This window comes from Sciurus vulgaris, assembly GCF_902686455.1.
Source record: "Sciurus vulgaris genome assembly, chromosome: 14".
NCBI classification, from domain to species: domain Eukaryota; kingdom Metazoa; phylum Chordata; class Mammalia; order Rodentia; family Sciuridae; genus Sciurus; species Sciurus vulgaris.
The window spans coordinates 42,579,742-42,597,813 of NC_136475.1; positions in this window are offsets into that span (position 1 = coordinate 42,579,742).

Below are 18,072 nucleotides of genomic sequence, written 5' to 3' on the forward strand. Positions count from 1 at the left end.
TTTGAAAATCACACCTAAGCAGTTAAAAGGGGCATGGGGTTATCAGGATGCTGACATTTTTTCATTGTAGTTGGCAGGTGGAAAAAGGAGAGAGAAGTCTAAAGGAAAGGACCTTCAAAGATACTTTCCCCCTCCTACCCTGGACACAAATGCTCCACTCAACTTATACCTTGTGGCAAGAAAAGATGATAGTCCCTTAGCCTGGAGCCCTTGGTGAGGCACATCTGGAGAAGCAGGCATGGTTAGGACACATCTGTCCCTGAGGCAATTTGAGAACAATCACAGGGGCAAGGGACACAGCAAGCTGAATTTAGGGTGATGAACAGTCAGAGATGAAAGCACACCACTGTTCAAAACTTCACAACTGTGGCACATGCTTGCAATCACATCTATTCAGGAGGCTGAAGCAGGAGGAGTGTGCATTCTAGGCCAGCCTCAGCAACTCAGTGAGACCCTATCACAAAATAAAAGATTAAAAAAAAAAAATACATACCACTGGAATGTAATCCAGTGGTAAAGAACTGGACTAACTTGTGCGGGGCCATGGGCTCAATCCTCAGCACCACAGAAGAAAACAGAACAAAACAAGAACTTCAAAACCACCACTGGTTTCTGGGACCATGAACTGGGCTGGCGAGGACTAGTTGAAATGAGCACAGCTTTGGTGAGAAACCTCAAAAATCTCTTTTCAGAGGAGCTCAAAGGCTCCAAACACAAAGTAATGATAAGAAGTGGAAATGTGCTCTGCATGGTGGCTCCTGCCTATAATCACGGTGACTCAGGAAGTTCAGGAAGGAGGATCACAAGTTTGAGGCTATATCAACACAGTGAGACCTGTCTCAAAAAAAGAATAAAAAGGATTGAGGGCTGAGGATATAGCTCAGTTGGTAGAGTGCTTGCCTCACAAGGACAAGGCACTGGGTTCAATCCCCAGCACCGCAAGAAAGGATGGTTGAGGATTGGCTCAGTGATTAAGTGTCTCTGGGTTTAATCCCTGGATTAAAAAATAATAAAAAAGATGGAAGCATTCATTACCTTGATTTGATCCATACCTACTCTGTACCTGTATTAAAATATGACAATCCAGAAATATCTACAGTTATTACTTGTTGATTAAAATTCATTTAAAATGTTCAAGGAGATTTGATCATTACTAACTGTGTATGTTCATCAAATTATAATACTCTACCCTATACATTTTTACAATGAAAATAAGTTTTCAAATAAATAAGAAAAAAATAATAATAATGAAAATGAACAGGAAAAAATCGTGTTTCTCATAGAAAGGTGGTACAGCACCTTACAATGCTATCTGTGTTTTCTTGGTTGTATTCAAGAGTGGCACTGGGTTGGGACCCCTCTTCTAGACCCACAACCTTGGCTCAGGTCCCTGCCATCAGCTGGGCCTGCCCCTTTCAGTCCCCACTCAACATCATCTCCTGCCCCTTGCCCTTCTTCACATCAACAAAGCAGAAAATATTTAAAGAAGCTAGAAATGGGTGAGAAAAACTGAGTATTCTGAGAATGGTAGACTGGAAGTGTCCCAATTTCCTCCTTGCCTTCAATTTCTGTTCCTAAGTAAAGCTCTTCAGTTCTTACTACAACTGCCACTTGTCTTATCTGCAGACTTCATCTTCCATTCATTTCAAATGAGTTACTAAGTGAAATTATTTTCAGGTTTCCATTGATTTAACAACTTCTTCTTCTTCTTCTTCCTCTTCTTCTTCTTCTTCTTCTTCTTCTTCTTCTTCTTCTTCTTCTTCTTCTTCTTCTTCTTCTTCTTCTTTTTTCTTCTTTTGTATTGTTTTGTCTTGTTTTGAGACAGAGCCTCACTAAATTCTGAGGCTGGCTTTGGACTTGGCATCCTCCTGCCTCAGTCTCCCAAGTTGCTGGGATTATAGGTGTGCACCCACTGAGCCCAGCTGGATTTAACATTTTTTATCTTTATAATAATATATGCATTAGAAAAGACTGATTTTATTTAGAAAACAACTTTCAAAGTCTCCTGTTGGCTTGACTTTTGCTCACATTTCCAGCTTTATTACTTGTCCAAATCCTCACATTATGTTTCCCCTTATTACCTAACTGCTGTGAAGTGAAGCACAGGGACCCTGGGTTCAGGTTCTCTTCCTGTCCATGTCTCTACAGTCATGTGCCCCAGGGAAGGCACTTTACCATGAAGTCACCCCCTGTATTCACATAGTGAATACACCCCCTGTATTCTGCCACAGTGCATCCCATCCTGTGGGCACTAAATCAGTCACAAGCAGCCCAGGAATAGGCTGACAAGTTTTTCAGGATTGGTGAAGTCAAGAATCATTCCCTGAGTGCAGGCTGGCACTGTGAAACATTTCTAGGACTGAGAAAAGAATCAATCCTGGTTCTTGGCATCCCATGTTACTGGGGGAATATTCCCCAAAGGCAGAAGAACTATACACTGAGCACAGTGTTTGTTGTATTTTCAAAAGTCATCTCATTTTGTTTTTCATGATAATCTTAGTGGGAAAGCAAAATTGGTTCCATTTTATAAATGAGAAAACTCAGGCACCTTAGAAATGTTTAGTTAACTTGCCAATAACTCACATAGGGCAGCAGAACAGCATTTGCTGCTGAGCTTCTCTGAGTCCCAAACCAAGATTTTCCATGGAAACATGCTTTCCATGGATTACAGACTATTCATGGAAACAGGTTGGCATCACAGCTGCTTCTCTTAGCATTACTTCCAGAAAAGCTGAGGATCGCCACCACCACCAACAACAACAACAACAACATTGTCTGGAGTCAAACAACATGGACTTCAAAAAGGCTGATCTGCATTTAAAGATCTGCTTTCCCTGGTCCCCAGTCGTGCAACCACAAGCAAGTCTCTGACCTGTTATCATTTCAGTTTCCTCACTGATGTATGTGTCTTGCTGAGACATAGGAGGCTTTAAGAGGTAACCTAGGCCCCACATCTGCTAGTGACTTGTCCTGCGTACTTCTAGTAAATAGTAGTAGCTGTTATACTCAGCTCTGGGTAATTCCAGTGGCAAACCTGGGCATGCCTGTGACATGTCTCACCCCTGCTGGCAATTCTGAAATGGCTTTGAGATCATGAGGACTGAAGGACTTGCTCTGGTATCCTCCCAAGCACAGGAAGAGAAAAGAACCCAGGAAAGGAGGACAGTGAGTCATAAATGATGACTTATTGTGGTTTGGATGTGAGGTGTCTATCAAAAGGTCCTGTGTTAAAGCTAGAGGTGACACAATTAGGTCATGAGACCTGTCACCTAATGGGTCCATCCTAGTTTTAAATGGACTGACTGGATAATAGCTGTAGGGAGGGGGAACTTGGCTGGGGATGTGGGTTATGGGAGGAAGGCCCTGAAAGGCTTCATCTTTCTTGCAGCCCCTTTCCACCTATCTACCTCCTGGCTACTCTCTCTCTCGCTCTCTCTCACACACCCACCCTCTGCTTCTTGGCCACCATGAACAGAGCACGACTCCTCCATCACATCTTTCTGCCATGTTCTACATCACCTTAAGTCCAGAGCAATGGAGTCAGCCCACTATGGACTGAAACTCTGAAGCCATGAGCCAAAGTAATCTTTTCCTCCTCCAAGTAGTTCTGGCAAGATAGTTTGATCACAGCAATGCAAAGCTGACTATCACACCTGTCCACACTGAACCACTGTTGCAAATAGACCTTAGCCCATTTGGCCACCACTGATTTGACATAGATGAAGATGGTAGGTCTTCCCTCCCCATCTCCTCAAACACCATAGAGAGAGGTCATTTGTTCAAATGGAAGCATCGCAAACTGTTTTTTACACATTCAAGCAAGTATTCAACATTGAATGGGAAGAAAGTCCAGATGGGTCCTGCATTCAACTCCTGAGGGCTCAGGGCTCAGACCATACCTTGCATTAAATGTTATCTCAAATCAAAAATATAATTACATCCTAGAAGTAAACTCATCAGGCAATCAGAATCCTGAAAAAGAAACTGTACCTCTACCACTGCAGTCAGGCCTTAGATGCCATCCAGATAAGTGTTAGCCAGCCCACCTTCTAGAAAGTAATGAATTTCACCAATAGAATCTCTCTTCTAGGGTTTGCAATGGTGGCTCCATAGTAGACCCCTCTCCTAACATGCACAAGGCCCTGGGTTTGATCACCATTCTCTCTCTCTCTCTCTCTCTCTCTCTCTCTCTCTCTCTCTCAAACACACACACACACACACACACACACACAATTTGCTCTTCAAATATCCATTAGTCTTACTAACAAAATTTTTTTGTTGGCAATAAGAAAGGCAAGTGGAGAATAGGTGATTTTATGTGCCCTAGCCAGCACTAGAGTGTGTATTCATGATTAGGATTACAGAACCTGGCACTTTCTCTATGTTTAAAACCAGCTATCAGACACGTATGTCACCTTATATCCTGCAGGTAAAGAATTTGAAGGCAAATTACACTCAACACAGCAAGCGCTCTCTTCCTAATATAAAGCACTGGGGCCCTCTATGTCTGCGGCTTCATTAACTCAGTCATTGAAAGTACCATCACCAGGGGTAGATATAGCAGGCAGGTCCCCTGGCATCCTCTTTTGTAGGGATGCTGTTCTGATCCTCTATGACCTAAGGCAATTTATCTGACTTCTGTTTGCATTTTCTTATCTCTGGACTTACATCAAAGGGTTAATGATTTCCAAGTATCCAACAAAAGTACAGTTGATATGCAACTCCTCAGAAATCCCCCTCCCAAGCACACACCTGTGTAGTAACTTGGAAGTCTGAACCAGGAGGATCACTAGTTCAAGACAGCTGCAGCAACTTAGCAAGAGGGTCTCAAAACAAAGCAAAACAAAACAAAGGTTGGGAGGGTGGGAATGTAGTTCAGTGGTAGAGCACCCTTTGGTTCAGTTCCAAGTATTGCAAAACAAGAGGAGAAAAAAAAATGAAAGAAAGAAATTCCTTTCCCTGAGCCTGTACAGCTCCACATGGACCAGGCTCTCCTCCCTGAAGAAATAGGCACCGGAGAAGGGAGGGAAATAATGTCTTGTGTTTTCTTCTTAGCAATTTTGCATCAACAAAAAATTAGAATCTGAGAAATTATCCACAATGTTTGTGAGCTTGTTACAGGTGCCAGGGAGAACTAGTTAGGAAAGGTACCAAGGAGCCATGTTACTTGTAAACAAAACGCTTGGGGAAAGGATCCAGACTTCTTGGTCAACCTGTTCCTTGTTCTACAACTGGTTCATCTGTTAGTTGGCTAAAATAAGCATCAAAATATTCAAAACATTCAAACCAACTTCAGTAGTCAGTTGGTTTGGGGTATCTGGCTAGGTCCTTCTTTTGGAATTATCCAAATAAATTATTCATTGCTCATTATATGTTTGCTTTTTTTTCTGTTTATCATCTAGGGTCTGCATTTTTTGGCTAGGATGTTCATTCCAGGCAGGGATCTGTGCTTTTTCACTGCTTTACCAAGTGCCTTGTAGGTGCTGTAGTAGAATGTGTCTTCGGAGAATGATAAGCAGGCTTGCCAGAAAGAGTTAGCCATTTTCCCAGGACACAAAAGTTGGTCAGAAGACAGAAGGATGTGGAACATCTTCATTATTGCCCTTTTCCATGAGCATGGGACTCAGGCATTCTCAGGTTGTAAATGACAACATTCACAATTAAGAAACAAATTTTTTTTGTGTATTAGGAATTGAAACCACAGGGTGCTCTCCCACTGAATGATATCCCATCTTTTTTATTTTCAACTGAGATTTACTAAGTTGTCAAGACTGACCTTGAATTTCCTATCATCTTGCCTTAACCTCCCAATTAGCTGGGTTTAGTGTAGTGTGCCACAGGGTCTGGCCATTTGAATATTGTAAGTGAGGTTTGCAGTGTGTGTGTGTACCTATGTGAACCCTGATCCCTGTGAAGCTAAGCATGTGTTTTACCTCTAAGCTGTGTCCCCATCTGACATTTACATTTTTCTTACAATTGTTTTTCAATTCACCATATTTCTGCTCTTAATTGCTGGAGAGTCTACCTGGATTACATTCCAAAGATATGTTCCAAGCATACTTACCTGTTCTTTCTTCTGGTTTGCACATCAAAATACTTTCCTACATCTGGTACTTCTTGTTTTTCTGATAGTTTCTGGGTTTTACAATTTCCTGTAAAAATATTCAAGAGTTTATAATTTAGATAATAAAATCAATCACTCATCTCTGTTCCTAGCACTAACCCACACATTGATTTGTGTGACATCAGGGGGCTGTCAGCTGGTTGGTGTTAGACTCATGGTGTGTCTGAGGTTGCTCAGAACACTTACCAGAACACAGACAAAAACTGCTCAGTTGGGGGCTGGGAATATAGCTCAGTTGGTAGAGTGCTTATCTTGGAAGCACAAGGCCCTGGGTTCAAATCCCCAGCACTGCAAAAAATAAAAATAAAAAAAAGAACAAAACAAGTATTTCTAAATAGCAAAAGACATTTATAAAAAAAAAAAAAAAACTGCTCAGTAGTAATTCACTGGTGTTGCTGAGGAATGGCACATTGGTTGATCTTTATTTTTGTTTCCCTTTGAGGATAGTTAGCCAGTTGTGTAAAGATTCTTGTGTGAATGCTGGAGTGAGGGCACCATACCTCCCATATATTCTAATGATATTTTAAAAAATCAGAATTATCAAGACATAATTCTTATACCATAGAAATCACCCTTTTAAAATGTACAATTCAGTGATTTTGTGGTATATTCACAAAGTTGTGCAAACACCAATGACATCTAATTCTGCAATTGGTGTGTGTGGGGGGGGCTACTAGGAATTGGACCCAGAAGTGCTCTAAAAATGACTTATACTCCCATTTCTTTTCATTTTTGAGACAGGGTTTCCCTAAGTTGCCCAGGAAGGCCTTGAACTTGTGATCCTTCTGAGTTGCTCAATATCCTGAGTTGATGGGATTACAGGCATGAGCCAGGGCACTTGGTTCTATTTCCAGAACACTTTTATCTTCCCACCAAAGAAGCCCAGTACCTAGGGACAGTCAAATTCACCCCTTCCTCAGCTACTGGCATCCATTAATCTATTTCCGTTTCAATAGAGTTGCTGATTCTGAAAATTTCATAGAAATAGAACCTTTGATTTGTGTCTGGTTTCTTTGACTTAGCATGTTTCTAAGATTCATCCATGTTGTAGCGTGAATCAACACTTCATTCCCTTTGAATGACAAATAATATTTCGTTGTTTGGCTGTTTCACATTTTATTGCCTTTTCATTTGATGGACATTTGAGTCATTTCCACTTTTGAGGTATGCTGAATAATGATGTTATGAACATTTCTGAAAAGTTTTTGTGTTGACATGCTTTCATTTCTCTTGGTACCTAGGAGAATTGCTGAGTTATAAGGTAATTCTTTTTTGTTGTTGTTTTAGCAGGGATTGAACCTGGGGTCACTTAAGAACACAGAACACCATCCATAGTCCTTTTTTTATATACATATTTCATTAGAGACAGGGTCTTGCTAAGTTGCTTAGGGTCTCGCTAATGTGCTGAGGCTGGGTTTGAACTGGAGATCCTGCATCCTCAGCCTCCGGAGCTGCTAAAATTACAGGCACTTGCCACCAGGCCCAGTTCATAAGGCAATTCTATGCTTTGTCATTTGAAGAACTGATAAATACTTCCAAAGGAGCTACACCAATTTGCATTCCACATAGCTATGTATGAGGGTTCCAATTTCTTGGTGTTCTTGCTCACTTTGCTACTGTCCATCTTTTTCAGTATAGAAGTCCTAGCAGTTGTAAAGGGTATCTCCTTGTAGGTTTGATTTGCATTTTCCTCATGACCAAGGACTTGAGAATCTTTTACTGTTCTTATTTGCATTTATATATCTTTGGAGGATGCAGACTTTGGGTCATATTTCTGAGTTGTAAAAGTACTCTGTATATTCAGAATACCAGTCTCTTATCAGAGAGTAATTGGCAAGTTGGCTTGTCTTTTCATTTTCTTGACAGTATCCTTTGAAATATAAACCTTTCAAGTGCTGACAAAGTCCAGTTTTTCTATTGTGTTCTATGACTTCTTGTGCTTCTAATGTTTAAGTGCCACATAGAGCTAATGAGTCAGCAGCCTGACCCTTTTCTTGATCTGGTCCAAGCTAGTTCCTTGAAAGCTTTGACAGTACTATCGCACATGTGTTAAGAGAATGACTTTAGATCAACTCAATTTAACAGAATTTATTTGAGCAAAGAATGAGAGGTGAATCAGGAGGCACTCAGAACAAAAGAAGTGTAGAACTCTCTGACTGGCTGTGTGAGCAGTGAGTTTTTACAGGCTGAATTTGGAAGCAGGGTAGGAAGGTCACTTGATCTGCTAATGCCTGGGTGCTTGCCACTTTGGAGGATTGCTGTGATCAGTTAGCTGCCTCAGATGATGGAGGCCTGAGTGTTCATTACTGGCTAAAATCATTATTTGTTACAAAAAGTTTAAAATAAAAAACAAGATTTCCAGGTAAAGTTAGGTTGGGATCCATAAAGTAGGAGCTCCAAGTACACAGACAATCTCAGGCTAATGGCCTCCTGCTTATTTCATTTCATCCAGGTTTATTGCTGTACTTTCAAGATAGCAAAATGGCAGTGTCCCTGCCATTATTGCTATCCTATTGTCCCTGTCTGAGAAACACAAGTGACATACTGTGGAGCAAAGGGCTGACACCTTTTCCTACCAGAAGACTTTCAGCATTCTTCAAGCCACCAGTAAAGCATTTCCCCCAACTGAATTCCAAATTCAGTTGGAAATTTCCCCCAATTTCATTTCATGAAAGAACACTGCCTGATGGTCAAATATGGGGACACTGGGGAGCACAAGAGAGGCACAAATTTTGGTCCAGGGTCATACACCTGGTGAGAAGGAGGGTCTGCTTATGAATTCAGATTTGTATCCTCATGCTGGAACTCTATTGGGAGCCAAGGTGGGCAGGGTTTAGTGGCTATAGTTGTTGGTGATGGTGTGTTCAGTTGTGCACTTGATGTGGATTGAGGTGGGAGAAATCAGCAGCCCTTGTGGTTTTGGGACTAGTCTTGTGTGAATGAGAGACTCAGGTAGAGGCACCACAGGACATGACCTCAGTGCCTTGACAATGGATCAAATGGAATATGGAACCCTGGTAACCAGGCACCCACTGCACTAAGCAAGCTATTCTAGCTCAGTTGGTTGGAGACAATGGAGCTAGAGGGATGTTCTCGTGTTGTTTCAAAAATTGTGGAGCCTTAGGCCCCCAGGAATCTCAGGGGTATCACTGTGCTCTTGTGTGGGAAGAAGGAGTGAGGTTTCGACCTAAAATCCAGAGTCTCAGGACACTTTCCCAGAGAAGCTCAACAGCAAAACTGAGCAGCACAGGACAGGTGAGCATAGCAGGTCCTCATTTATGATCCTTCATGAATGGTCCACCACTCATACTATGACTCTGTGTGTTTGTGTGTGTGTGTGTGTGTGTTTGTGTGACTACTGTCCCATTCTTTTGTTACTTCATTGTATTAGAATAAAGCATTTTTCTGTTTGATACCATTTTCATTTTTGATCCCACCATTCTTGGTTCAAAACCAGGGTGAAAATGAGCTGGTTCCGTACATGGATGATCCCTGTGGGATAGAGACCCTTGAAGGTAAAAGACAAGAAGAGCTCATGAACCAGCTCATGCCTGTCTTCTTTGGTAGGAACCCTGACTGGGGCAGCACCTTCATGTCTATTTACACAGGTTTCATCACCAGTCAGCAGGTACTGGAGCTGCTCTTCCCAAGGTAAGACCATACTTCCGAGACCAAGTGTACAGCCACCTCATGCTTGGGACTTGAGGAAGCCATGTAACTCTCAGACAACCAAATGCTTTGTGAGACCTAGGGGGATCAGAGGACAAAGCTCATAGTATATTGTCAACACCAAGTGGGTGGCGGTGGGGAGTGACCTCACCTACTCAGGCAAACAAAAGCACCCTCTCTTACCACCAAGTCCACAGAGGTGGTTGGATTAGCCTACACACATTGGGCTTTGCTGTTTGAGAGTGCATACTCAGCTCAATTGCAGGTGGGCTCAGTGAGGCCTGGGGTTTCTTTCTGGTGGGATGTTCCCTTCCTGCATGAAGAAGCTCTGTGCTAGGGGCCTCACTTTCTTTTGGCCTTGGGGAAAGCACTTTTGCTTCAGAAAGGATGTTCCAGATTCCATAGTGGGGCAGAACTTCCCTTCTTAGTTACAGCCAGACAGGAGTTGGGTGCAGGCAGCTCCCATGCCCAGTGAGATATATGCCAAGCAGCTATTTGGGCTCACTCTTGGATGAACATAGAGAAAGCACCCACTGTGGGAAGACATGTTGAAAGGCATGATGCACAATTCAGTTGAAAATGTGGTAAAAATCTGCTATCTTTTCTCTTTTGATGGTATCAGAAATAGATATTCTGTATGTGTCACCATCCATACCTCCTTGACACAGGACTGCATCTTGTCCTACTCCAGTGAACAAGGTAGACCAAGAGACCATCATCAACTTGAGGTGGAATGTGGCCAAAAATGAGGGCTACTGTTTCCAGAGTAGGAAGCTGCCAGGTTATTGGACTTGGGAAGGCTGAGCAAACCCTGGTTCCTGCAATTTTGTTTGGTGCATGCAGTCAAAGATCTGGGGCCTCAACTGTAGGAGGAGGAAGGCAGAGAGTTCTAGGTGGACTCATGGTCACCCGAGGAACTGAGAGGAAACTGTAGCCTCAGAGGAATCCCCTGGGACAATCGATCCCACCATAGCTCATCCAAGTGTGACTTTCCCTCCCTGTCCTCTCCCAGGGCCACAAAGATGCAGTTTTCACTCTTTGAAAAAGACAGATAAGTTGAGTTTCAAGGAAATGGAATGAGAGCTCACAGAGAATGAGGAAGGAAAGCAGTCCAAGGGAAAGAGGTGTCCTTGGAGTCCTGCTAGTAATGGACATGAACATAGACCTTTCTGGATGTTGCCTTTGAGGTTGGAGAGCATGTAGCAAACAACGAAGAGTGTGTGGCCTCCCCCAAGCATGGGAGAGCTGGTCTTGCCATGGTTCTAAACATCTTTGGGAGTTTGTTTTTTGCCCAGCTGAACTGTCAATGAGTATACAGCTACCGTGTCTTCTCTGTGATGGACTGGCTTGTGCAGACACAGGAAAGGCAGAGGATGCCATGGCCAGTTTTGGTTGTGAGGTCTGTGGGGTAAGAGTTCAGGCTTCTGATGACTGCACTACTGCTTGTTCACAGTACTGTGCCGATCAACCTGCTTACCTGGATGAAGAAGTACAGGGAGGCTTTCCATCAGCCTCCAGGCCTCATGATTCTCCAGCTGCTGCTGCCTTACCTTCAACTGTACATGGGTGGTTTGAATCTGGAGCACCGAGCACATTATCTGCTGGCCCAGCTGGAAGTTGGCAAGTCCAGCGAGGCAGAGCCTGAGTGCAAGGAGGCCCGGGTTGTGTATATAAGGGTATAGAAAGGTCAGAGTTTGGTCCCATAGGGTGGAATCTGTATGACTGGTGTTGGGCTGGGAACAAGGAGAAACCATTGTCCACTTGAGCCATGCCCCTGTCTGGGAAGAGGTCCAGCATGGGCTCAGGGGTTGACATCTTCATGGAAGACAGGATGGATTATCTGTTTTACAAAGCTCACAGCCAGGCTGTCATGTTGGAATCTTTTCTCCTCTAGCTACAGGCTCACTTCTAATGCCCACCCCAGGGCTAGAGCCTCACCGAGGAGCTGCTCTGGTGGCCAGTGAAGGAGCAGCACCATCCTCAGAGGCAGAGCTCAATTCCAGTTTCTCCGGGGTCTCTGCTCCGATCTCCATGGTACCTCTGTACAACCAGCGAGTGGGAGACAGCTGCTCCATTCATGTCCATCTAGAAAATCAAAGTTGGACAGAGTATAAGAGAGCATCATGGTGAGCCATTCAGCAGGGGATCCCCCTGGGTGCCCTCACTGGGGGAGGCAGAGAACATAGCAGACAGCTTGGACTAGGCCCGCCTTCTTGAATTAGAAATTCTGGAAGGTCAAATAAGATTGAAGAGGATGAAGAAGACAGAGGTCAATGGTAAAAACTTGACCTGAGATGAGGGAGAGCAGTAGGAGACCCCAGATCCAGATGTGAGTGTGCCTCCCAGGTGTGGGATTTCCACTCTGCAAGTGCAGGGGTGAATGCTTTGCTCAGATGAGGCCAGAGGAACACATAGGGTGCAGGCTGCACTCTCTGAAGCCTAGTGTCTAGATGAGTGAGTTGGAGACTTGGAGGTTTGTGCAGAGGATGTAGCAGTCATAACTCCTGTGTTGGAAGGCATGTGTGGAATGGAAGGGATCCTAGCATGATGATGTTAGTTTATTGCAGGTCACAGACGACTGGGATTTTTTAAGAGAATATGAGTGTCATGCTTTTCACATACCTGAATAGGAAGCTAGTGGCTCCCTTTGCAGAATTTTTTCTGGGTGTGTGGTTTAAGCCCTTATTCTCCATGTGTTCAAACATTGCCTCAGTAATGTCCATACCTCATTACACGCCATTGAGCACTGAGACCCTGGAACCCAGCTGTCTCCTGACTATCATAAAAGAGTCACAAGCATACTCTAGGTGCTGAGTCTGTTTTATGTTCTGTCTGTCAGGACAAAGTCGTCTAGGGTTCCTACCTCAACCACTCACAAAGGAGAATGATTCTCAGAACAGAGATGGGATACAGGAGCAAACTGGACCATTCCTCCCATCTTGTTGGGCCAGAGTGTGTCTGTAGAAAGGCTGTTAGGTCTTTGTACCCTTTTATCAGAAGGACATAGCAGGGACAACCTGACTGTTGTACCAGGATGGGACTAGAAGCACATAGGAAGAACCCATATGAACACTCGAAGGCCCCAGGTAGAATGATAACACATGGTGCCCTTGTATTAAGAGCTAAGCTGTCTCCTGAATGACTTTGACCATTGTCCTCTGGGTGGCTACTCCAAAACTCATTCTCTGATGAGCTTTCTCCAACCTTGATCAGGTGACGTGCCAGGATAGGGCAACAGTGGTCATATGCAGGGCCTTAGATGAACACTTTCTCAATGAGGAGGATCCAGAGGACTTTGAACTGCTTCCAATTGTGTCAGAGCATAAGAGTAAGTGGGTCCACCTGATGGTGGGGAGAAGTGACTTCCTATTGGCTCAGGACAACTCACCAGCCAAAGAAAGATTGCTGTGGCCTGAAAAAGAACCAGAGAGTGGTGGGTCATTTTCAGAAACAAAGTGCAATGATGGGAGTGTAAATCAGTTCACCCTGGGACTGCTGGGCTTCCCTATGCAGTGTCCCCCTGGAGCATTATGCATTGAAAACTTTATATCCATGAGGGGCAAAGGAGAGGAGCAACCCCTAGCTGTCTATTTAGGCAGTCTTTCCAGACAGTGAAAAGTACTTGAGAAAAGTTTTTGAATGAAGAAATCTTGATTTAGGCACCTGGCTTCCAATCTTTCCATTCCTTGTGAACTGACACCATTTAGGTATTCTAGGACTGAAGCCATATCTGGCAGAAATGTGTGAAGTAATAGAACACTTCACAGCTTGGAAAACTGGCACTGGAGTGAGAAAACTGAAGGCGGAGGAGCAAGAGGAAGAGGAGGAGGACATACAGGAAAAGGAGTTGAAGAAGGGAAAGATGAAGAAGAAGAATACAGAGAAGATCACCACCAGAAGTAGAAGATGAAGAACAAGAATATCAGGAAGAAGAAGAAGAAGAAAGAAGAAGAAGAAGAAAGAAGAAAGAAGAAAGAAGAAAGAAGAAGAAGAAGAAGAAGAAGAAGAAGAAGAACCACCACAAACACAAAGAGAACAAGAATATAGCAAGAAACAGATTAAGTATATGAATTGTTCTACTCTCTGAAGGAGCCTATATTGATGGTATGAACTTTTTATTTATCACTTCTGTACATTACCAAATAGGATCTGTACAGTTTTATTTTTCTTTCACCTTGCTGATACCAGTTGCCCAAAAGTAGTTACTAATTCCATAAAGACTTGTTCTAAGTCATCACAATTGAAAATTTCTCAAGTTGTTTTTCATTGTAAATTAACTATTTGGGGGTAAGGGTATGCTGGCAAGAAGCTATTTTGGTTGTTTGTCAGAGGAGTTCTCTTCATTTGTGTTAAGTAATGTTCACAAGAGCAAGAGGTGCTGATAGAATAATTGTGTTATTCTTCCCACTTCATGATTTCTCTCTTATTAACATTGTTTTCCATTATTGGGCTCTACATTTCTTTTTCTCATCTGATGTTTTAAAAATATTTGTCTAATTGCCTGAGACAATGTAGCCCAATAAAGTTAAATTGAGTTTGGTTTGAAGAAACTCTGAATGCAAAGGAGAATGATGAGGAGGAAATAAAGAATCAGTGGACTCAAAAGATAAAAAATTAAAAAAATGGTTCCTGAAGGCACAGGCTTCCTGTGGACATCCAGCATCCATGCCATCATGCCTCCAATTTATACCACCTACCATTAGTGTCTTCAAAAATGAATGGATTATTACACTTCAAAGTGAAAGCATGCACCATCACATAATTTCCTGAACCCCATGTGTGAACACTGCTGCATTGGGGAGACAAGCTTCAACACAGGAGCCACTGATGGCAAATCATGATGCAAACTCCAGCATTATCTCCTTGGTAGGTTCTACCTGAACTGAGAGGTTCTGGGGTCCAGTGTGCTTTCTCTTGGAAGTTGGTAGATTGGTATAGATCCTGTGCAAGTCTTTCCTCAGGGAAAGTCCATGAGGATGCCTTTGGTGGAACATTATGTAGATTGGAAGGCCCTCAGGTCTGGAGCTCAAGCCTGACCTGGTAGAGGCTGTCAGTTGTGGGGGATGTTCTGTTGTGTATTCCTTGAGTATCACTCACCTTCCACACCTCTGCCCCTCCCTCTCCAGTGCTGAGGATCCCTGATGATGACAATGTATTCTATGCCATCAATCCCCACGTGGACTTTGATTTTGTCCTCAGGAAAAGACTCACCAGGAACTGGGCCAACAGCAAGATAAAGGAGGTAAACACCCACCTTACTCACCCTTTATCCCTGGTGCTCCTTTGCATCCACCAGGGTGACAAAAAGCCTCAGCTACTGGACACATATTCTAGAATGCCAATAGAGCACCCTGACAGGTGGGGATGGCCATCAGTTTCTGGTCTTTGCTGATATTACACCAACAACAGTTGTCAGAATCAACTTCCAAGGCCTCTGCCATGGTGTCTAACATCAGCCCATCCTGAAGTGGCATCTCTACTTCAGGATGAAGTAGAGAAAAGGCTAGGCCCAGACCATGGCCACAAAACAGATGGAGAAATTGAGGGACATTGGAGGCATAACATACAGATCCTCATGGTACAACCAGCAGGTGGAAGAGAGCTGCCTCATACACATCAGGCTAGAGCAGAATAGTGCAAAGGATGGCAAGACTGTCCTGGTAAGCCTGACTGAAGAGGTGTCCCCTGGTGCTATCCCCGGGCAGTGAGCAAACACACAGCCCATACCATGGGCTACTCTTGCCTTCTTGAATTGGAGTTTTGCAATGTTCAAGAAAGATAGATGAAATAAAGAAGAGAGAGGTCACTGTTAAGGGCTTGACCTGAGTTGAGAGAGAGTGTGACACATCCACCCCCATTTGTGAGGGAGTCTGTGTGTTGGATGGCAGTGTGCAGACCAGAAGTGCAGGGGCAGGTCTTGGTGGGAGGTGAGAAAGGATAGCATGCAGGATGCAGGCTGCACTGTATGGGATGGAGAATGCTGGTGCACATGGAGGAGGAGAGCAACATGAGATTCTTCCTACCCCTTGAACAGAGAACCAAGGCTCTCTCTGTAGAATCAATATTCATGTGTATGGAGAACACTCTACCTCCAGAGAGCCACTGTACAGTAGCCTGTTCCCATGCCACCCTGGCTAAGTGAGGTGTCTCCCTCCATTCCAACCAGTACTGAGCCTCTGGAGGCCAGGAGCTCTCATGGCTATCATTGGCCTTCTTCTTGAGTGTGTTCTGTCTTGGCGATCAGAACCAAAGTCTCTTGTGTTTGGCCACCCCCAAATTCACTCTGCATTCCACAACAGCACTGAGATTGAGTAGGCCACTGGTCCATTCCTTCCATCTTGGTGGCATGAGAGTGTTTCTGTACCCAGGTTGTGGGGTCCTTTGACCCTGACTGAAATGTGGCTCCACAAAGGGCAATGTCAGGGCCACCAGGTAGACTGTTGTAGGATGATAGGTGTCATAGTCCTGAGGAAGGCCCTGGTGATTACCAGGAGGCCATCCTCAGGTAGTGCAGTAATAATGATGGTGTCTCTGTATTTAGAGCTGAGGTTCCCCATGAATGTCCCTGACACTGTTCTTGGGTAGCCACCCAGGCCCATTTTCTCAAGGCCTATCTTCCACACTGATGCAGGTGACATGCAACGACAGGGCTCCTGCCATCATTCGCAGGGCCCTGGAACAACATTTGCTGATGGAGGAGGATCCAGAAGACTATGAGCTGGGGCAAATCATCTCCCAACAGCACAGTAATAGGGACAATCAGATGGTGGGGAGCCATGTTGAGGTAGTGCACTCTGGCACAAAAGGGTAGAATCTGTCCCAGAAGAACATTCAAACTGGTTGGCCTCGTGTACAAAGAAAACCGCACTGGCCCTGCTGGAAATGTCTGTCGGTTGTCTGATCAGCCCCAGGGGCTGCGCACCTCCCCACCAGTTGTCCAATCATGGAGAGCAACAGGCATTCAATGCTGACATCAGTCAGGAGAGAGAAAGAAAGCATTCTTGAGGAGCCATGTGGCCCCAGGGCTCACTGAGAGGAGTGTTTATGGAGAAAGATGGGAACACAGGGGCTAAGGATGCAGTTGATACATTTTTGGACTGAAGAAGTACTATTGAAAGCCGTCTTCATGACCAGAAATCCACTCCCTGCACAGAGCACTGTCAGTATTCTAGCAAGCAGGAACAGGACTAAATCAAAAAAGAACATACTGGGAGACATCCTCAACAGTCTGACACTGCACAAATTACCAAGTCTTCTGTTCCTGAGTCCACTTGATGAGATGGAATCAGTAGATCCAGGTTATTTTCACTCACTAAAATCATATGAGGGCTTCCTCGGCACTTATGGCACAAAGCTGACCTGTAATTAATGCAATTGCTGTTTTCTTTAATTTTCTTTTATTTTTTTATTGTAAACAAATGGAATACATGTTGTTTCTCTGTCTGTACATGGAGTAAAGGCATACTATTTGTGGAATCATAAATTTACATGGGTAATGTTGTTTGATTCATTGTTATTTTTCCCTTCCCCCCACCCCTCCTACACCTCTTTTCCCTCTATACAGTCCTTTCTTCCTCCATTCTTGCCACCCTCCTTAACCCTAACCCTACACCTAATCCTAACCCTAACACTAACCCCTCTCAGCCATTGCTGTTTTCTTTTCTGTGAGCCAAATCCCCGCAGCAGCCATGATCTCCATTCCATTCACAGTGAAAACTGCATCCAAAACCATCCTATGAAACATTCTCTCATATCCTAATCCACTAATTCTGTTAAGTTAGTAGAGTTCATAGAAGTAGAAGGCTAAAGCCTTGGTAGGCTTGGAATTTCATAGCACAGGTATACAAAACCAAACCCAAATTGAGAACAGGCCCTTTTTAGAGGAGGGCGGAAGGAGACAGATTTCAGACTAGGGACTCGCTGGCCATGTGAAATGCCCTGGGAGTTGTTTCATCCCTGGACCATAGCAAAATGTGGGATTCAAGCAGTACCTTTCCTGTTCTTTGGAATGATTGATCTCAGTAGGGTGGCAGTTGGGATGTGGCCTGCATTGTAGGGTGCCTGATCCACATGGAGCTGGCTAGCAACAATGGCAGAACATGGCTAAAATGATGTGTCTGAGTTGGTCATACTTTCCTCCCTGTCAAATACTTGGGGAAAATAACTTAGCAGGGGACTCCTGTTTAGCTCTGGGTTCCACAGCTTTATATGTGGTTCTGAACTCAGGCTGTCCATTGTGGCAGACGGTGTGGCACCTGCAAGCTATGGAGCTTTTGCCA